This window comes from Elephantulus edwardii, unplaced genomic scaffold (assembly GCF_000299155.1).
Source record: "Elephantulus edwardii isolate Elephantulus edwardi_28Jun2011 unplaced genomic scaffold, EleEdw1.0 scaffold00134, whole genome shotgun sequence".
In the NCBI taxonomy this organism is placed as follows: domain Eukaryota; kingdom Metazoa; phylum Chordata; class Mammalia; order Macroscelidea; family Macroscelididae; genus Elephantulus; species Elephantulus edwardii.
Window position 1 is genome coordinate 4,022,910 of NW_006399884.1, and position 22,856 is coordinate 4,045,765.

Sequence of the window (22,856 nt, forward strand, 5' to 3'; positions counted from 1 at the left end):
GATGACAAAGCAAAATATTACAATGAAATGTGCAAGGAATTGGAGTCAGAAAATCAAAAGGGCCGAACTTGCGCAGCATTATCTTAAGCTCAAGGAAGTGAAGAACAAATTCAAACCTCAAGTTGCTATAATCAAGGATGCTTTTGGCAGAATGTTAAATGATCCAGGAAGTCAATCCACATTGTACTTCAAAATAATAAATAAGGAAATTGTGTAAATTTAAGATATTTATTAAGGAGACATTTCCCTGGTTTTGTAGACAAGAAGCCAAATGAAAAGCCCAGTTGTGTCTACATTCACAAACTAAAAACAGCTATTGGTTAAGAAGTTTCTCCAGAGGGTTTCCAAGGCTATAAATGTTAGTGAAAGTGAAATGCTTCACCTTTAACTCAGGGAGTTATTGGTGGATTCAAACTATCTACCTTTCAGTTAGCAGCCCATCTAATAAATAACCCACCTTGTTCATGTTGTTGTTGTTATGTGACATTGAGTCACTTGTGACTCATAGTCACCCTATGTGCAACAGCTCCAAACTCTGCTCTATCTTGAGCCAACTTCATTGTCTCTGACACACTTACCGTATTACCACAGAATATCTATCTCATCGAGGGTCTTCCTCTCTTGCACTGTCCCTCCACCCTCCCAAGTATGATGTCCCTCTCGAAGGACTGGTCCCTTCTTGCAATCAGTCCAAAGTATGTCAGACAGGGCTTCATAATTTTTGCCTCCAAGGAGCAGCCTGGCTTCATCCTCTCCAGGACGAATATGTTTGTTCCCCTAGCAGTTCATGGTATACTCAATACTCATCTCCAGGACCACAGGTCAAAGGCATCAATTCTCCTTCTGTCATCCTTAGTCATTGTCCAGCTTTCTAATGCAGAGCAAGTAATTGCAAAGACCATGGCCTAGATCAGGCAGACCTTAGTTTCCTGATTGATATCATTGCTCTTTAGTACTCTGGAGAGGTCCCTGACAGCAGATTTTCTCAATAAAATTCATCTTTTGATTTCCTGGCTGCTGATACAAAGGGTGTTGATTGTGGAGTCAAGCAAGCTGAAGCTGTTAATAATCTCAGTCTCTTCATGTCTATCATGATGCTGCCAATGGGCCCAATGCAATTATCTTTGTTTCCTTGATGTTGTGCTTCAAGCCATATTAAAGAATGCAGTCCTTGATCTTCTGAAGCAAAAGCTTTAGGTCCTCCTCAGTTTTGGCAAGCAAGGTTGTGTCATTTGCATAACGCAGGTTGTTGATGAGCTTCCTCCAGTCTTGATGCTACATTCCTCCTCATAGAGCCTAACCTCCCAGACGATCTGTTCCACATATACATTGAAAAGGTATGGAGATAGAATGCACACCCAGTGTATATCTGCTCATACCTGAAGATCTTAAAACTGAATACTTCTGGAGTAGTATCTGAGTTATCCAAGTCCTTCTATAATATCAATAACATAACATGGGTGCATGGTGTAGAACTAATATGGGGAGATGATTTTGAAAAACATTTCTTTTCTCACAGTACTGGATGCTTAAAGCTTAAATCAGTCTTTTGGCTGTGTTAATTCTTTCCTTGCAAAGGTCTTCTTTGGTTTCTTGGTGATATGTCTTCTCCTTCCACATCTTATCTACCCCTTTTTAAAACCAAAATAATTATATTAACAGATATTAAGAAAGCTCTGGTAACCTCATAGCAAAAAGCTGTGCTGCAATCCCAAAGGCGTGTGGTTCAAGCCAACAAGCTGCTTCATGGGAGAAGAATGGGCATTCTCCTCCCAACTGCCTCTGAAAACCTGCTGGAGGGTCAGCTATGGGTGAGTTCTGACTCCACGGTACACAACAACATTATGATATTAACACAGCATAGAAAACACTTTTCTCAAGTAGGATCATATCCAGAGACAGAACAGTTAGTATCCTAACACAGATTTTGAGAAGATATAATGTAATCTAGGCAAAGTGTATTACTTATATTAGTTCTTTGCAAAATGATTGAAAACCTTCCCTAACTGTCCACTATCTTCAGAGTAAAGTTCAAATGTGATATACCATTTAGAGCTTTCCATGAGGAGGCTCTGATACAGAGTTTATTAAGAACTCTGTGTCGTAGGAATTTGTCAATTAAAACAGTTAGTACTGATCTGTATATACACACTGAGAAGAGATTAAAAGTCCATAGGAATCAAGGAAAAAAACCAAAGGGGTCACCTAATGCTTGACTTTGAAAAAGAGCAAATCTTTCAAATTATCCTTTCAAAGATCTGTCCATCCTTTGGGGAGCTCTGGTGGTTCAGCAGTAAGGAGTTGTGCTGTCAACCCAAAGTTAGGTGCTTTGAATCCACCAGCTTCTTCTTGAGAGAAAGATGGACAATCTCCTCCTGCAGGGAGAGTCAATTATGAATCTGATTTGACTCAATGTTACAAAACAATAGCAACATACATCCTTTGCTTTGAATACCTTTGTAGAAAACTCCACGCTACCCCTTGCTTATTGTTCATTTTCTTCACAGGTATAATATTAATCTCCAGGAAGTTTTCTTAGCTTAGTGGTAAGGAGTTGCACTGCCAACTCAAAGACACATGGTTCAGATCCACCAGCTGCTCTGAGGGAGAAATATGGAGAATTTCTGTGTGATTTACTGCTTCCTGAAACCCACCGGAGGGTCAGCTATGGGTTAGATAATCTCTTGCTTTTATATAACCTTCCACCCTGCTGTCCTCAATGAAAGAAGAAGTCCACTCAACCAACATGTCTTCACATGCTGTTGTTATGTGCCCTTGAGTTAGTTCAGATGTGCAGTGACTCTATCTCACTAACAACCATCAGGTCAGAAGTAACTCATAGCTCACCCTCCTTTGAGGTTTTGGGGCTGCAAATTGCACAGGAAGGGATTACTTATCTTTTCTCCATGAAATTGTTGGTAGACTCTAACCATCAGAGGTGTGGCCTCTGGATTAGCAGCACAGCTCCTTACACACTATGTCACCAGAGCATCCTGCAGGAGTTTACGGAGAGTGGAAAGAAATACTGCCTGGCCTCTGTCATCCTCACAGCCACAGACCTGTTTGAGCTCATTGTTACAGAAACTGTGTCAGTTCGACTCATGAAGAATACTCCTCTTTTTTCACTGACCAACTACTTTTCCAAGGCTGATGTCCTTCTCTTATGACTGTCTCTCCTAATAATTTGCCAAAACTATGTGAAACAAAATCTCATCACCTTCACTTCTAAGGATCATTCTGGCTGTACTTCTATGACATATTTGGCATGTTCCTGGTAGTCAGTAACTCTTTCAGTGTTCTTTGACAACACTGTAAATCAAAGTCAGTAATAATTCTTTGATTTTCCTTATTCACTGTCCAGCTTCACAAGCATAGGAGGCCTTTTAAAAATACTGTTTTTTAAAGTGGTACCCTTGTTCTTTAAAGAGGTCTTCGGTGAAGGATCTGTACAATACAAATCCTCATTTGACTTTTTGACTGCTGCATCCATGGGAGTTGATTGTGGACCCAGCAAATGAAATTTTTGACAATTTCAAATTTTTCTCAGTTTCTTATGATTTTGCTTAATGATCCAGTTGTGAAGGTTTTATCTTGAATGATCCAGGAATCATCAAAATACAGTGGAAGGAATATACCAAATCACTGTACCAAAAACAATTGGCTGACACCAACATATTTCAGGAAACGCCATATGATGAGGAGCCAATGATAAGGAAGGCAGAAGTTCAAGCTACAATAAAGGCATTGGCAAAAAAATAAGGCCCAAGAATCAATGGGATACAAATTGGTATTTTAAATGACAGATGCAGCCCTGGAAAGATGTTCACTAGACTATACCAGGAAAATTGGAGAACAGCTGCCTGGCTGACCAACTGGAAGAGATCCGTGTTTATTCCCATTCCCAAGAAAAATGATCCAATACAATGTAAAAATTATCTAACAACGTCATTAATATAACATGCAAGCAATATCCTGCTGAAGACCATTTAAAAAGGCTGGAAAGTACATGGACAAAGAACTATCAGTAATTCAAGCTGGATTGAAAAGAGGCTGAGACACCAGAGAAACCATTGCTGATGTCAGATGGGTTCTGGCTGAAAGCAAAGAATATCATAAGAATATTTATATCTATTTGTGCTTTATTGATTATGCATAAGCATTTACTGTATGGATCATAACAAATTATGGCTAACATAAGAGAACAAGAACAAGAATCCCAGAACACTTAACTGTGTTCATGCAAATCCTGGAAGCTGTTATGTAAACAGAGCAAGGGAAGTCTTCATGGCATCTGTTTTTAACAGTAACAACAACAAAAAGATATTCTCAGTCTTCAGTTATTAAATTGAATACCAGTTGCTTCAATCCTTTGGTTAAAGGAAATCATAAAACCGTAGATTACTTATTGCTCTATTGTTTTTGATAACACATTTACAAAGAAAAATATGTCCTGCATGGTTTAAAACTAAGAAAAGTGTACGTCAGCATTGTATCCTTTCGCCATAGCTATTCAATCTGTATGATGAGCAAATTATTTGAGAAAACTGGACTCTATGGAGAAGAATGTAGCATCAGGATTTGAGAAAGATTCATCAATAACCTTCCTTATGCAGATGGCATAACCTTGCTTGATGAAAATTATGATGATCTAAAACACTTGCTACAGAAGATCAAATACTTCATCCTTCACTATGGATCATATCTCAATATCAAGAAAACAAAAGTTCTCATCACTAGACTTATAGGTGTAGGTGACATAAAAATAAATGGAGAAAAGATTAAAACTTTCAATGACTTCATCTTACTTGGATTCACAATCAATATTCTTGGTTCCAGTGGTCAGATCAGAAAATCTATAGCAACAGGAAAGTCTACAGTCAGAGACCTCTCCAAATTATTGAGAAGCAATGATGTCAGTTTGGGGACTAAGATGTGCTTCATTCAGACCAATTACTTGCTTTGCTGCTCAGAGTGGACAATGAATAAGGATGACAAAAGAAAAATTGATGCCTATGAACTGTGATGTTGGAGAAGAGTATTGAATATTCCATGGACTGCCAAAAGAACAAACAGATATGTCTTGGAGACTGTGTAGCCAGAATGCTCCTTGGAGGCAACAATTGCAAAACTTCGTCTTGCATACTTTGGGCACTTTGCTAGGAAAGGCTATACGTTGGAGTAGAACATCATGCTTGAAAGATGGGGGTAAAGGGATATAAAAGAGAGTAAGACCCTCAACCAGATGGATTAACATAGTAACTGCAGCAATGGTCTCGAGTGTGTCAGAGATTGTGAGGCTGCCACAGGATAGGACAAGGTTCAAATCTGTTGTTCATATGGTCACTATGAGTTGTACTCAACTCGATGGTACCTTATAACAACAATAATAGCAACATATTAAAGTTTAAGCCATACTAAAGATTATGATTTTGATATCTTCATCATTAAATCATTTAAGGCCCCCCTTTTTTTTCAGGAAGCAAGGTTTTATCAACTGTATATTGTAGGTTATTAATGAGTGCAATGTTTACATAGTCTAGCTTCTTGTATTATATGTTCAGTATACAAATTAGGGATACAATGAAAGTATACTATCCCGATGCAAATCTTTCCTGATTCTAAACAGGTAGCAAAATAATAAAATGTGTGAAAACACATTTAATTGGAAAAGTGGCCATATTCTGTTAAACAAAACAATATTCTAAGCAGATTCATGATCTACTGAAACTATCATTGTTTTATGTGGAGATCGGTAGCAACTGTAACAAACTCCCAAACCACTCTCTACTGGCTAATAAATTTAATTTTTGCTCTGATATTTACTAACATATTGTCATCTCTTGTCTCAATCTCATCTTCACACATTCTAGTGAAGCACCAATCAAATTTACTTTAAAATCTTGATCTTTTTATATATTGGCACAGATGGCAAGTGAGTTTTTGTAACATTTTTTAACAAGTTATTTCAAAATGCAGCCTTTATCTTTCCTAAAAGGCTGAGGAAACAAAAGTAAACTAAGAGAGAAGATTTGAGTTCCTCCCACAGTGCTGGAAACCTCAGAGCTCTGTACAGACATTTAGGAATGTGGGGTGTGTGTTTGTATGTGTGCATATGTGCCTATTTCACACTTAGACTTGATGGTGCTCTTCATTTGTTCTTTGAAACACCATCTCTAAATTTATTACTAGCTCCCTTAACTTCACAACACATGTAATTTTTTTTACCTGCTTTAACTTTTAAAGTATTTACCTGATACAAATAAATAATGAAATAAAATTTAATTGAGACTTCCATTAGAAGGGATTTTCTAGGGGATAGCATGTACAGTGTAAACATCTTGCTCTCACTTATGGAGTCCTTCTGGGAGTTGAACAATCTGCCTTCAGGCAAATGAAGCCCAAGCCAAGGAGGGATGCACCCTTGTATTCTGTTAATTGATTGAAAGGGCAAATGATCTATAGGAAAAGTTGCATCATTAAGTTAATTGAGGGTAAAGCCTAATTAGAGGGGAAATGGAGTAGACAGAGCCAGAGACACAGCAGGCTTTCATCTGTGATGTCAACAAACAGACCCTGTAACTAGAACCAGACAGAGACTGTGGGCCTTCATTTACATCTTCAGTTTCAATGTGAAAACATTCACTAGAGAGATAGAGAGAGATGCAGGGAGAGAAGGAGAGAAGGAGGCAGTATAAACAGAGAGAGAGAGAGAGAGAGAGAGAGAGAGAGAGAGAGAAGCAAAAGTTTACTTACTTAGATAGAGATCCGTTCCTCCCTGGTGGAGGCACTTAGTGGGAATCAATATGTTTTGAACAAGTTAACGGAATTGTATTATATTTGAGAGGGTGATCTAAAACATATTTAGGTTCTAAATATTGGGAGGGGTTAGAGAAATTCTATTTTCACTTACAGTGTGGCCATAGAAGTAACTAAGCTAAAGATAAAGCTATTTCTCCCTCCAAATTTAATGCCGTTTAGAGCAGAGATTTATTTTGGAAACAGTGTAAGAGCAGTTTTGAAGTATTTGAACACATTTGATCAGTATCAATTTATACTATCATAAAAACTCCTTCTGAAACTGGTATAAAGTTGTGTTCTGCACTACAAAAGGTAAGAAGTATTGAATCCATTGAGATGCAATTTGAAAGTGAGGAAACCCTATGTTCTACAGCCCAGAGACTTTCTAACCACTTCTGGCTCTCTGAGCATGCCTTCTCAGAATCAAGAGCTGCTGTGTCACGAATAGTAATTCAGAATTTCAGACACTTCTTAGAATGTTTTACATTTAAGACTCAGATCTGAGCTAAGATGGGTGGTGATAGTCAGAACATGTGCTTTTTATTCTTTCCGAAAATTTTCCACGTCCACCTCACTACTGAGTGCTTTTTTTTTTTTTCTGACTGGACCAATACAAACAAAACCTTTCACAAAAAATGCCACTTAAGACAAGTAAAGAATGAAAGCAGACATGTTTTGGCTACAGCACTAAGAGTTAAAATACATATTATTTCACAACTCAGTAGTAGTTGCGAACTTTTAAAAAACTGCATTCATTTCTTATGCATACAAAAGATTTCTATATATCTGAATTTAAAAGAACTAGGAATTTTAATAAGTAGAAATAAAGATTTAATAAAAGAAATCATCTAAACAGAGAAAAGTCACATTCACTAACCAAAATTAACTCATTGTATTCAGGTGAGCATACCAACGAAGTGCTTTGTAAATTCAATCCCATTAAGTCAATTCCAGTTGACAATGAGTCTTCACTGGGTTTCTCAGGCTGTAAATTTTTACAGAAGGAGACCGGTTAATCTTTCTCTCATGAACAGCCAGTAGATTCAAACCACTGACCTTTTAATTAGCAGCATAATAAATAACACTCCGTTGGTGCTGGAGAAGAGTATTGAATATACCATGGACTGCCAAGAAAACAAACAGATTCATCCTGAAGAGAATTAAACCAGGCTGCTCCTCAGAGGCAAGGATTCTGGGGCTTCGTCTAATATACTTTGGACACGTTGTAAGGAGGGACAGATCCTTGGAGAAGGACATCATGCTTGGGAGGCTGGAGGGATGGTGTAGGAGGGGAAGGCCCTCAATGAGGTGGATTGATTCAGTGACTGGGGAAATCAAGATGTGTGTTGTCAGAGGTAGTGCGAGTGGCACAGGATAGAGCAAGATTTAGGGCTGTTGTACTTAGGGTCGCTATGAGTCACAAGCAACTCGATGGCACGTAACAACAACAACAACATGCCACTAGAAGTTGATATGGGCAATAAAATCAGATCTCTTTTAAGCAAGAGAAAATTCATTAGGTAGGAGAATAGTAACTATGTCAAGAAGAACTCAAAAGTCGTATTCATGTGTGTGTGTAGTTTGTTGGTTTTTTTAAATGTGAATCAATAATGTCATTGTCAGATTTGGTTAGAAAAGATTTTGTTTTATTTTTTATTTTTGTCATTTATTTTCCATGAATACATACACTTCTGCTTTTCAAGCTTAATTCAAGTACACACTGCTAGTGGTTTTCAATACTGCCCTGTTATCAAATCTCTATCAAGAGAAATAATTAAGCATACACAAAGTTTAGGTTTAATGGTCATGTGGTCATAAAGACCAACTCTGGTGGGAGTCGCTAATCTTCAGAGATTTGTCTGCTTTGTCTCACAGAATGTTTTTCTTTGTAAACATGAAAATCACATGTGTTATCCAAAAAGCAAAAGATAAATCACTAACCTTTGGTTTGATGATTTCCTATAGGATTGAGGTGGCTGAACTCAATTTAACAATTGAAAATTGAGGCTCTTTCAGTTGTCATTCATGTTAAAAACAAAGATAATCTTGACTCCCCACCCTTTAAACTGCATTTATTCAGAGATGGCTAAGGGGCAACATAATATCATTTTTACTTTAATAATAATAAATTATCTCACATATTTTAAGCATACTACCAGAAGAGACCAGTGCTTGGAAAAGAACTTCTTGCTGAGAAAGGCAAAGAATCAGAGAAAGAGATAAAGACTCCCAACAAGATGTGTTGACTGAGCAGCTGTAACAATGGGCTGGACCATATCAGAGAGAATGAGAATGGGGCAGGATAAGGCAAGGTTCAGATTTGTTGTTTATAGGGTCACTGTGAGCTAAGAGAATGAACAGGTTTGTCCTGGAGAGGGTGAAACCAGGCTGCCCTTTGGAGGCAAGGAATCTGAAGCTTCATCTGACGTATTTTGGGCATGTTGCAAGGCGAGACCAGTCCTTGAAGAGGGACATCATGCTTGGGAGGGTGGAGGGACAGCATAAGAGAGGAAACACACCCAATGAGATGGATTGATTTAGTCACCAGGGTAACGAGGGTAGGTGTGTCAAAGACAATAAGATTGGCACAGGATAGAGCAGAATATAGAGCTGTTGTACATTAGGAGTCTCAGACAACTCGACAGCGTACTAGACTTCATAGCACCTAACAACAGCAGTAACAATTTAAATAATTTCAGCATACTTATTTTCTCAAATCTCAATCAGGTTGATACAGTTTACTAGTCATATTTCCCCTATTAATATATATCTGTCTTGAACAACATATAACAGGCATATTGAAGCAATTGAAAATGCCACCAATCGGATCTGGGGCACCTTTTTAATACTTTGAAGAAAAAAGTCTTTTGCAGTACATTTATCCCATGTGTTAACACATCAAATCATTCTGTGACTCCTGTTTCTGTGGGCATTGATTGTGGACCCAAGTAAAATGAAATCCTTTCTTTCAATCTTATCTCTGTTTAGCGTATTTCATATTGGTATAGTCATGAGGATTTTGTTTTCCTTGTGTTAGGGTGTAATCCTTAGAATAGATCAAAGTCTTTGATCTTCACTATCAAGTGATTCAAGACTTCTTCCTTTTCCAGGAAGTTGTATCATCTGCATCTCACATGTTTGGAATTGTCTGGGAGTAGATCCTCAACAGGGTCATTGCACCAATGGCTGCAACAATGGGTTTACAACCAGCAGAGATTGTGTGGATTGTTAGGATCAGAGCAGACATTAGTCAGACTGAGATAAAGGGAGGCAAATGAATAGCATCAAAGGAAATGGACCTGCCCAGATTAAAAAGCCTTGTTCCAGATGGAAAACGGGCTTTGGGGGCCAAACTTCCTATCCTAGAGGAGAAATGGTCCACCTGGGTCTTTGGGATATATTTTCCCTATAATCTTGTTTTCACTTTTCTTTTTCTCTACTTTACCTCTTAACTGCATACTCTTAACAAAGGCATGGCTTATGCCAGAATTATTTTCAAGCACGACAAATCTAGGAGATCATTTGTATTCCACTAAGCCAAGGATGACCAAATCCGGTACTCTGTGCACATAACAATGATGGCAGAGGATCTGGTAGATTTTCATTCTGTTGTACATAATGTCACTATAAATGGGAGGCCATCAGCAACTTTACTAGGAAATTGTAAAAATTTGGGTTTAAAAAAAAAAAACCCAACTCAAACTTACTCTCATCAAGTCCGTTCCAACTCCATGAGCTCCTATGAAGAGACTGTAAATCATAATGACAGGTAAACTGACCACCTATTCTCCCAAGGAGCCCTTGGTGGATTGAACTGCTGGAGACATGCAGCCTTTGAATCAACAGTGCAGCTCACTATGGACGACTCCACTAGAACTCCCTCTAAGTTGTTTTTTAAAAAAGAAAAAATAAATAGCAGTAGGGGATTTAGAAAGCTAACATTTTAGTCTAAATACTAAACATTATCTCTCTTCAGCAGATCCCAGACCAAACAAAAATAACTGTAAGGAAATGGAAAAGAGAATAAATTGATAATAAAGCAGAGAGCATGGGTGTAGTCAATAATACATAAGAGATTTCAACAAATTCCAGGAAGATCAGAAAATCTCAACATCTGAAAACAGAGCAGAGAAACAAGAGGAATTCACCTTGGAAAGCACACCACAGGGCAGTAAGTTGGGGCAGCCAGTCTTGGCTGAGAATTGGGAATGAGAGAGAGGGTGAGAAACAGAGCTGAAGCAAGGTGGTTTAAAGAGCTCCTGCCCCAAGCCTAGATTGGCTTCCCCCTCCTGCAGGCAGAAAAACTGGAATTGCAGCTTGGCCTTTACCTCCAGGCTGAAAAGGTTTTATCTTTTAAAAAATGAACACACTTCCTGTTGAAAGCTTAGACTTTAAGTGTGAGTGGGGACAAAAAAACTTGCCTCACTCTGGCAGTTGGGGGCCCAGAGGAACTCTGACTTTCTGCCAATGCCCAGCAAATTCAAGATAGCCAGGTAAGCAGTGCATACAGATGTTGCCCAAACAGCTTTCCCATTTGTGGGAAGAAAAAAAAAAAAAACGTTTTCACAATTCGTCTACCTTCAGTACAGTTATTCCTCTTTGGGTCAGTAGCACAATGCCCTATGGACTAAGACCTACATATTTTTTAAAAATTGCAAACCACTAGTCTGAAACACACTGGTGTTCAGTAGAGTTGGATTGTTGTTACTTATGCAAGTTCCCATTTTAATTATGTCTCTTAAAAAGTCTTTAAGATCATTATGATAAAATGGTACCATTTTGTCTAATATAATCCCATGTTCTTTCTTGTTATTATATGCCATTCAGTTAATATTGGCTCATAGTTACGCTATAGGACAAAGAAGTCTGTTATCTTAGACTTCTTTTGTTTTGGTTTGATTTTTTTGCAGATCGTTAATACATCATCGCAACAAGTAGTTTAATTCAAAAAACAATGTATGTATTAATTTTTTTACATTGCAATATTGGACTTCAGAACCAAATTGCAGTTGAAACGCACTCTGATGCCAACATCATGTTAACATTCACATATGAATGTGTTCATGTATGAAATTTCCAAAGCACAGTGCAAGAGAAAATGAAGTAGAAAGTTTCTCACATTCAGAGCAACTGTAGGTGTAGATAACTGGATATATTTTCAATTGTTGTTGTTAAGTACTTTTCAGTTGTCATCTTTGCTTCCAAAGATCACTCTGGGCTGCACTTTGTCCAAGACGTATCTGTTTCTCCCTTTGAACTGTTCAACTCACTCACTCATTGCTATGGAGTCAAAATGATTTCTAGTTTTCCCCATAGCAGGTTTTCAGAGGCCATAAACTAAGTTGCAAGAGAGGAGATTGCCTATCTTTGTTTCTCAGAGCAGCAGGTAGATTCTAATCACCTGTCTTTGGATTGGCAGCACAATTTTCTACCCACTGGTCCACAAAACTCCCTTAAGCCGTTACCATTAAGTTGGCACCAACTCATAGCTGACTTTGCCTATTGGGTATCTGGTTGTAAATCCTAACAGGAAAAAAACTCTCCTTTTTTCTCCAACAGAGCCTCTTGAGGGTTTAGAACTACAAAAGAGGGACGAATGGCTTCAAGCTAGAAGCTCTACTCCCTGTGGACTATGCCACCATGCTTCCCTTCGGAATGATGAGGTGGTATCAATAAGTTCAGAATTCTGTTTATGTGATGGTTATAAAACTAGTTATAGAACTAACATCGGATTTTCTCCAGCCTGCAAGACTACTTGCTTGACCTTAGAATTCTTTGTTTCCTTTCTTTAGTCATATGAAGTAGTTTAAACTGCCTGTTTACCAGGAAAGGGAGCACTGAATTAACTCTTATCCTTCCAAATCCTGTTTTTCTATTATATGTTAACTTGTTTATAGGTTGTCTGTTTACTGGTATCTGTGTGTGAATGGTTTTCTTTCAGATGTAGAAATCCTTTGATTTTACTAAGAAAAGTGCATTTTTAAGTGAGTTGGTGTCTCACCCTGATATAAAAAACTAATGACCTCTCCCAGATGGGTAGGCAGTCTTTGAGGCCAATTTACCCTCTTCCCAGATCTATAATAAAGTGCATATGGATATTGTAATCTGTTTGTCTTATTGGCGATTGACTAGGGAAAGAACCCCTTGTGTTCAGTAATAAGTGAAAGATTATGAAGAAGTTAACTTTTAACCCTTCTCAGGTAGAAGCCATAAAACCTCACAGGACTTTTGCCCTCTTTTAGAAAAACAAGGCCATAAAATGGCTCACCCACATCTGTGAGTACAGCTAAGAGAAATTCCAGGAGTTGTTTTTCTGAACTTTACTCCCCACTCCCCCACCCCTTGCACCGACCCTGCTTGCCGCGCGCGCGCCAACTTGCTTTTAAATGTACCAATCAGTTTTTCTCGCTTACCCACGTGCGCCAAATTATTACCAATCAGAACTGCCTACCTCAGTGTATATTCAAATACACCAATCAGCAACCCTCCCTGTGTGTTAGCCCATGTTTGCGTGGGTTATTGCCTTTATAAGCTGTATGTACCCTTAGCTCGGGGCTCAACTCCTCTGCCTCTGCGTAGGTCAAGGGTTGTGCCCCAGTGCGCTGGATGGAATAAAACCTCATGCTGTTTGCATCAAGGACGGTCTCTCGTGAGTGATTGGTGCTGGCGTCCAATCTCATTGGGGTCTGGCTCTGCGGATCCAACACAAGAACTGCTGGTGGCCTCAAGTAGACCTTGAGATTAGCTGCTGGGCACATAATCATTTTTTCAATCAGGACTCTAATTATAGCTACAACATATTAAATCTTGTTCAGTGAAGTTTGGGCACAACAGAATTTGTTGAATGTGTTATTTCATAATAACAAACTATTATAACAAACTATTATAGCAAACTATCACACAGTTAGTGTCTAAAACAACATTAACAAATCATTATAATTTTCTTCCTGGTGGTTGTTTGGCTGTTGTTATTGTTGAGATGCTGTCATAAACATTAGATAAGATTTGCCACAATCCTGGCTCAGAATAACTTTTGGACCACATGGCAAACAATAGTGAAGAAACCATTTTCACTTAAAATCTGCAAATGAATCTACTTATATCAATTGGTTATGTGCTTTGGATTCCTGGATTTAGTTTGAAATACACTGGGATCAGGCTTATATAACTTTGTGCCTTGTATCAGTGGTTACTATTGAAAGCATTACGGCTACCACTGTTAACTGTGATGGGCTTTTATGAATATTGGAAATTAGAAGAATTGCCTCATTTAGATCTAGAAGTAATCCCAAAGCAACATAGTGACCAGAGTGAAACTGAAGCTGAAGCAGAATATATAGCCACCACCTCACTATAAGCTTTATTAAACATGGATACCCTTAATTCTTTGGATTTTTTTTTAATTATATTAGTTTATTTGCAAAATTCAAATACATTGTTTTCCAGGAGAGATTCTTGCAATTTCCCTCCTCTAGTACCACTCATCAAATTGTACAACCCCATAATTAATCCTGTCTCCTCCTGCACATCCCCACCCCTCTGCTTCCCCCTCACCTTGGATCCTTATTCTCATTCTACAATAAAGGTTTTATACATTATTTGTCCTTGTGGGACTGAGTTAGGTCACTCAGAATAATGTTTCCCAGTCCTTTCCAAGTTAGATAATGGTTTACAAAATCATTGATCCTGCATGCTGCACTTTTTTAACTTTCATAAGCATTTTGAAGTAAAATATAAACTTTGACTCTAAAAAATAATCATCCATTGCCATTGGGTGGAAACCTACTCAAAGGTGACCTTCCAACTGAAAGACCAAAATTTCGGACTTTCCTCGATCCTGCTGTCTAGCGCGGCCCCAAGCAACTCACACCAGAAACACTTGCTGCAAACACACGAGGCTTTTTTTTTTAAAGTATTGGCGGAGCTCCGGGTCGACCCGTATCTCACACAGGAGACAGGGGAGTCGAACCCGAATCGAGAAAGCAAGGAGGGTCTAGGGGTTCTTTGGCGTGGAGAATGCTCATTGGCTCTTCGGAAAAGCAGAAGTTCAGTCCCGGGTCAGCCACCTGCTGTTGATGCCAGTTAAGACACAGGATTTTTCCAGTAAGTGTTTGTTCACTTTGTGGTTAGCTAGTTCCTGGAATATAAATGGTTACACAAAATCAAAAAGTACAGGTTCTTACAACACTGGGTATGGGGACATTGTTCAAAAATTTTCCTTTCATTCCCCACTTCTTTTTGTGCAAGGTTCTAATCTTAGAACCAAGAATCTCTGGTGGCAGTGTCATCGTAGTCAGACTCTCTCATGTTTTGCTATTGTTGTCTTAGAACCATTAACTGAACAGTACTGATACGATCTTTGACAAAGGTAACAAGCTTATTTATAATACAAGGTCCAACTAGCAACAATATAAACAGAATTACTAAGGGACCTATGAGGGTAGACACAAGAGTAGTTAACCATGGGGATTTGTAAAATAAGCTTTCGAACCATGTCTGCTGAGATTCTCGATCTTGTTTTCTTTTTTCTAATCTTTCTCTTAGCTTTTGCATGGAATCTTCTATTACTCCTGAATGATCAATATAAAAGCAACATTCTTCTTTTAGCGTGGCACAGAGACACCCACCCCCCCCCCCCCCCCCCGTTTTGGAGGAATAATAAATCTAACCGTCTTCTATTCTGTAACACTACCTCAGATAAAGAGGTTAGAGATTCTTTCATAGTCGAGTAATTGATGACTCTAAAGCTCGAAGATCCTCATCTACGGCTGCTTTTAATTCATGGCATTGTTGTTGCCCATAGACAAGTGCTGAAGTCCCTGTACCTATTCCTGTAGCTATTCCTCCTACTACTAATAAGACTGCTAGGGTCATAGTAACAGGTTCTCTGCAAAAACGGCACTCAGGTGCATGATCAAATTCATTAACAAATTCATTATCAGGGTGATAATATACTCAGGGTATCAGATAAACTAATATACAGTAATCAGAGTTAGAGTTAAAAACAGCTAGAGAGACACACGGGGTTAATCCAGTATTGCAGGCCCACCAATATCCGGCATTTGGGACTAAGTACCCCTTAGAAGGGGACACTTGGATAGTATAATAGCGATAATAAGCATAATAAGCGATGATTGCCAAGAGGGTTCCCGATACAGGTTCCAATTCCTGTGACTTCAGTCAAAGTTAATTTTGACTCAGTATCCCAAGTACAGCTATTATGTTCAGTGGTGTTTTTATAAGTTCCTGTCACAGCGATGCCTTCACAGTAAGGTGGGTTGGTGGCTAAACACAACCAACAAGAATCAGTAACTTGGGGGTTGGTATTATTTAGGGCGCTAAAAGCCCCTTTAATTAAATTGAAGAGATGGTCTCTTGTAGAGGTGGGCTGCCTCTCCAGTCTCTTCAGGGGCGTGGGTGAAGTTAAGATGGACTGGCTCTGGGGTAGGGCAAGAGGTGATTTCTTAGCTGGGGAGAGCTCCTCAAGCACAGGGTTAGGTCCTATTGCCATATTCTGCAGAGGGCAGTCAAGTAGTTTTATCATAAACAATAGTCCATTATCATACTGCTCCATGTAAAGTCTGATTCCCCACCAATATCCTGACTGCCATTGATGGGCTTTTTTGCCATGATCTGTGAAAGAGATTTTTAGGGGGTGACACCAACTATTGCATGCAGCTTCTGCTCAGTCATTGGAGGCGGTATATCGCGGGTTAACATGGGAGTAGTTGGTTGTTACAGTTATGAAATCCCAAGAAGAGGAGGGGTTCCAGTGAGCATTTCCAGTTGTTTCACATCCCCAGCTTTGGGAATAGAAATCACTCTGAGACCCACACATACAGGTCAGCCCTCGTGTATTCAGGTCATGTCCCGGACAGACATAGAAAGTGAAAGATCTTAGGGCCATTCTATGTCTCCGATTTCCACAACCTGCTTGTCCTCCGACGAGGGCAGGGGCAAGAAGACCTAGAGCGTCTCAGGGAGTGGGTTGTGAGGGAGCAGTGTGGATACGGTTTGTTTCTATGTCCCAGTCTGCAGGGGCTCCACTGGCTAACTTACAGAGATCAGGGTACAGATTTGGCCACCAGGTCCAGGTGGTGGCGATTTTGGAGATAGACCATACAACGTTTCCTGTTTGAGATTGAACTACCCAGGTAAAGTTGTGAGGGGCATGTGGGTTACTTGCGGTTGTCACGACAGAGGCGCAGCCGAAAAGGCTTGTCAGTCCTTTCCAGAGTCCACTGGTCATCTTCGCTGGTCGGAGCTGGCTTGACATGAGAAGCATGGACCCAAGCTGCTATTCCATCTACTTTGATGGCTGTGGGGGTAGTCAGAAGCACTTGATATGGTCCTTTCCAGCGGGGTTTGAGGCTGCTAACTCGATGCCTGCAGACTAAAACTTTATCTCCAACCTGAAAATTGTGAGGGAGGGCAGGCAACATATCAGTATAAGCTTTTCAGAGCATTGGCCAGGTCTCTTTCTTAACCAGTTATAAAGCTTTTAAGCAGGTTAACAATGGGGTGGAAGCTATATTATCAACACTATGATATTTTACATCAGTAAGAGGGGGTGGCTCCCCATACATAAATTCAAAATGGGTAAGAGCAAATTTCCCTGGGGTGTTCTGCACACAGAACAGTGCGAAGGGAAGGAGAGCAATCCAATCCTTTATGCCAGTCTCAATAGCTACTTTAGTTAAGGTCTCTTTTAGAGTTCTATCCATCTACCTGACCTGAGCTCTGGGGTCTATAAGCACAATGCAATTTCCAATTTACCCCCAGTTGTTTGGCCAGTCCCTGACCCACCTGGGCAACAAAGGCTGGGCAATTGTCTGACCCAATTACCTTAGGGATCCCGAATTGCGGAAAAATTTCTTCCAAGGTTTTCTTAGCTAGCACATTTGCAGTTTCTTACTTGGTGGGGAATGCTTCAACCCATCCATTCAACAAATACTAGCAGATACTTATAGTTATAAATGGTGACTTTTACTTCAGTAAAATCTACTTCCCAGTATGCTCCAGGTAGGTCTCCTCTCAGTCTCTTACCGGCTGACTCGGCAGCAGTCTTTGCATTTGTTAAGGCACAGGCTTTACAGTTTTCTACAATTTCTTGAACGATTTTACTTAATTTTAATATTCGGAACTCAGAGGTTTTGATGAGGGCTTTTAATTTCTTTGCTCCTAAGTGGGTCAGATAGTGTATTTGTTTTACATACTCTTTACCTTCCTTCTGAGGAAGAACTTTTTTGTTCTCTTGGTCTATTACAGCTCCTTCTGAGTTCTCATTAGTTAATCCTAAGCTAGACAGTTCCTGTTCACCTTCTTCAGAATACTGAAAATTAGTATTGGACATTGGGGGCCACCAGAGTTCACAGATGTTAGTAGCTAATGTTGGGATTTTCTCTGCCGCTAACTTGGCGGCTTCATCCGTCATCTGGTTTCCTTTAGCCACGACATCCTGACTTCGCTGGTGCCCTGGACAGTGCATGATGGCTACTTTCTTTGGCAGGTGTACAGCATCTAACAGTTCCAGGATTTCTTTCTTGTTCTTGATTTCTTTCCCTGCTGAGGTAAGAAGACCTCGCTGTCTGTAAATGGCCCCATGAATATGGGCTGCGGCGAAGGCATACCGGCTATCTGTTTAGATGTTTATAGTCCTCCCTGCTGTCAGTTTTAATGCCTGAGTAAGGGCCACTAGCTCGGCTTTCTGTGCAGAGCTCCGTTCAGGTAGACTGTCGGCCCAAATTACTTTCTTCCCATCTACTACTGCCGCCCCGGCGACCCGCTTACCGTTCTTGACTAAGCTGCTGCCATCAGTGAACCAGGTTGGACACCCGGGCCAAGGCTGGTCTTTTAGGTCTCTCCGGGTGCTGGTTTCTTCTGCCAAAATTTCATCACAATGATGGCAGGGTTCTGGGTCCCCTTCCGCGGGTAGCAGGATCGCTGGGTTTAGGATGACCGGGGCTCCAAAGGCCATCCTGTCTGTGAGGAGTAGGCTCTGATAGTGAGTCAGGCAGGCATTAGTCATCCATCGGTCAGGTGGCTGTCAAATGATGCTCTCTAATGCATGAGGGGCTATGATAGTGATATGCTGCCCCATGGTCAATTTGTCTGCATCTTTTACTAGGACCACAACAGCTGCAATGGCCTTCAGGCAAACTGGCCAATCACTGGCCACTGGATCCAGTTTCTTGGACAAATAGGCCACTGGCCGTTTCCAAGGTCCCAGAGCTTGCGACAACACACCTTTAGCTACCCCGCCTTTTTCATCTATGTATAAGGTAAATGGCTTGGTCAGGTCTGGAAAGGCGAGGGCGGGAGTTGAAAGCAAGGCCTTCTTAATGTCCTCAAAGGCCGTCTGATGTTCAGGATTCCAGGTGAATTGTTCCTGGTTTCTGGTTAGAGGATACAGGGGGCCTGCCAAGGAGGCGAACCTGGGAATCCACAGGCGGCAAAACCCAGCTGTCCCTAGGAATTCCCTTACCTGCTTCGGTGAGGTGGGAGTCGGGATGTGCATCACAGTCTTTTTCCGGGCCTCTGTTAGCCACCTTTGGCCATCTCTCAGTACATACCCCAAGTAAGTTACTTCAGTTTTACACAGCTGGGCTTTTTTGGCTGAGGCACGATAGACTAAAGTCCCCAGCTCTGTTAGAAGCTTCTTTGTACTTTCAATGCATTCTTCTTTGGTTAGGGCGGCTAGGAGCAGGTCATCTACATACTGTAACAATGTCACCTGAGGGTTGCTGATTCGGAACTCACTGAGATCTCTGTGCAGGGCCTCGTCAAAGAGGGTTGGCGAGTTCTTGAATCCTTGAGCTAATCAGCTCCACGTTAACTGTCCAGTTATTCCAGCCTCGGGGTCTCTCCATTCAAAGGCAAAGATGGCTTGGCTAGCAGGATGCAACCTCAGGCAGAAAAAAAGCATCTTTCAAGTCGAAGACAGAATACCACTTTCTTTCGGGTGGCAGCATGCTGAGGAGGGTGTAAGGGTTAGGAACTGTGGGGTGTATGTCCTGTACTCTCCGATTTACTTCTCTCAGATCCTGCACTGGCCGGTAGTCATTTGTCCCTAGCCTTTTCACAGGGAGAAGAGGAGTATTCCAGGGGGATTGGCACGGTACTAGGACCCCTTGTTTTATTAGCCTGAGGATGTGTGGTCGGATCCCCTCCCTGGCTTCTTTACTCATAGGGTATTGTCAAACCCTAATGGGGGAGGCATCCACTTTTAATTCTACTACTATTGGTGGAGCATTTTTAGCCATTCCTAACCCCCCTGTTTCCGCCCAGGCTTCTGGGAATTCTTGTAACCAATCTACAAGGTCTGAATCCTTGGCTTCTGTCTCCGGTTCATGGAGCCTATATTCTTCTTCTAGTTGAACTACTAGGGCTAGAGTGTTGGGCTTGTTGTTTCCCCAGGTAACTTCAGGCCCCCTTGGAGTGAACTGAATGGGGGCTTTCAGTTTAGTTAGGAGATCTCTTCCTAAGAGTGGAGCTGGGCACTCTGGTATAACAAGAAAAGAGTGGGTCACTTGATTTTTTTTTTCTAGATCTATAGTCCGTTCCGTGGTCCATGGGCAGAATTTTTGTCCAGTGACCCTAGCACCACTGACTTCTTTGTGCTAATCTTTCCTAGGGGCTGCTTCAGAACTGAATGTTGTGCCCCCGTGTCTACTAGGAAGTCAACGGGGGTCCCCCCCACAGATATGGTTACCCTAGGCTTGGGGAGGGGATCCGAGCCCTGTCTCGCCTAGTCCTCACCTAGGGTGAGAATTTTTGACAGTTTATTCTTTTTCTTGGGACACTTTCTAGCCCAGTGTCCTTTGTCCTTGCAATATGCACACTGGTCTTTGTCTAACTGCAGTTTCTTTTCATATCGTTTCAATCCCTTAGTGCGCAGGTACCCTGTCTGTCTAGACTCTGCTCTACTTCCCTCTTTTTCACTTACTACTGCGGCCAAGATTTTTGCCAAATTCCTCTCTTGATGGTGGTCTCGCCGGTCCTCTCGTTCCTCTCTTTCTTTCTTTTCTCGCTCTGCTTTCTCTTCCTGTCTCTCTCTTATGGTACACTTTCTCAGCTTCCTTTACTACATCTCTCAATGTAAAATCTTGCAACCCCTCTATGCCCTGTAGTTTCTGTCTAATGTCTGGAGCGGACTGCCCAATGAAAGCCATAACTACTGCTGCTTTTTGTCCTTCTGACACTGGGTCAAAGGGAGTGTATCTCCTATAGGCATCCATTAGTCTTTCTAGGAACACAGAAGGGGGTTCAGTAGGCCCTTGAAGGACTTCTTTTACCTTGGCCAAATTAGTGGGATATCATGCAGCCCCTCTAAGACCCGCTACAAGAGCCTGGTGATAGGCGGATAGCTGCTCCCTACCTTCAGCAGTGTTATAATCCCAGTTGGGGTGAACAAGAGGAAATCCCGCGTCCATGGCCACAGGAGTCTGAACTGGTTGTCCTGTGACATCTTGGACGTTTTTCCTGGTTTCTGTCTGAATTCTCTCTCTCTCTCCTCAGTAGTGAAGAGGACCTGGAGAAGTTGCTGGCAATCATCCCAGGTAGGTTGGTGAGAGAACATGAGGGACTCAATCAGTCCAATAAGCCCTGTGGGGTTATCTGAGAAGGAAGGATGTTTAGTCTTCCAATTATAGAGGTCAGCAGAGGAAAAAGGCCAGTACTGGAGGGGTTGGAGTTGTCTTGGCTCTGGGGGCCCTCCATACGCTCGTAAGGGGAGAGCCACAGTGCAATCTGGGCTCTCTAGACCCCTCCGACTGCGAGTCCCTCATGCTGGTCCCTGGGGGGCACCTGCAGGCATGGGGGGACCCGGGTAGGCCTGGCCCTGATATGGGGGAGGATTGTGACGCATCTCAGGCCACTCAGGTGGGTTGTCAATCTCAGGATAAATTTTGAGTGGTGCCGAGGGCGTACCTCCTGAGGCTAGGGGAACTCTAGACTCAGGAGTTCGGGTTTTTAGGGCCAACATACGAGGAGGGATGGTGTTTTTCTTCAATACCCAGGGTTTTACCCACGGCGGTGGATTCTGCACTAAGTCTAGCCACACGATGATGTATGGCTGTTGGTCAGGACGCATGCTTGGTCCTTCCTGGAAAACAAGATCTTTAACTGCCAAAATGATGGTTAGGTCAAATGTTCCCTGTGGTGGCCAACCGACTCCCAAAGTGGGCCACTCAGAGTAACAGAAAGTTTGCCAAGGTCCTTTTTTAACATTGACAGAGAGATTATTAGCCCTGGTTCTTACTTCAGAAAAATGTCCTAAAGTCAAAGTTAGAGGAATCGTCACTGTCTGTCCCATAGTAGTCGCCCACAGAACACAGCAGACACTCACAAGAAATACAAGACACACAAGAAGCTCTCTTCGTGACAACCAACTGAAAGCTACTTCAGATAGGGGGGGCCCTCCCATCTCTCAGGTGGGGGGGGCCCTCCCATCTCTCAGGTGGGACATTCTAAGCCCCTCAGACAGATCAGAGACCGTTAAAGTCTCTGGATCTGTATTCCACCCAAAGGGACATCTCCCCAGGGTTGTGGCTTGTAGTCCTCAGGCGCATCTGCCTACTACAGTCGTCCAGCCCTGACGGGCACATGACAGCCACAAACTGAAAGTAAAACAGACTTATGGACACACAGATTTTGCGGCACCGCACAGACAGAGAAAAATTGAGGATCCTCTTACCTCCAAGTGGTTGGCAGGGTTGCGGGTGGTCGCACCGATCCCGGACGAGCCCCCAAATGAAAGACCAAAATTTCGGACTTTCCTCGATCCTGCTGTCTAGCGCAGCCCCGAGCAACTCACACCAGAAACACTTGCTGCAAACACACGAGACTTTTATTGGCGGAGCTCTGGGTCAACCTGTATCTCACGCAGGAGACAGGGGAGTCGACCCCGAACCGAGAAAGCAAGGGATTTTTATAGAGGGTCTAGGGGTTCTTTGGCATGGAGAATGCTCATTGGCTCTTCGGAAAAGCAGAAGTTCAGTCCTGGGTCAGCCACCTGCTGTTGATGCCAGTTAAGATACAGGATTTTTCCAATAAGTGTT

General features: G+C 41.6%; 1 pseudogene; it reads right to left on the minus strand.

Moving 5' to 3' along the window:
- The window catches only part of LOC102846156, a 94,178-nt pseudogene extending 72,067 nt beyond the window's left edge, over positions 1-22,111 (minus strand).
- Positions 22,112-22,856: the final 745 nt, after the last annotated feature.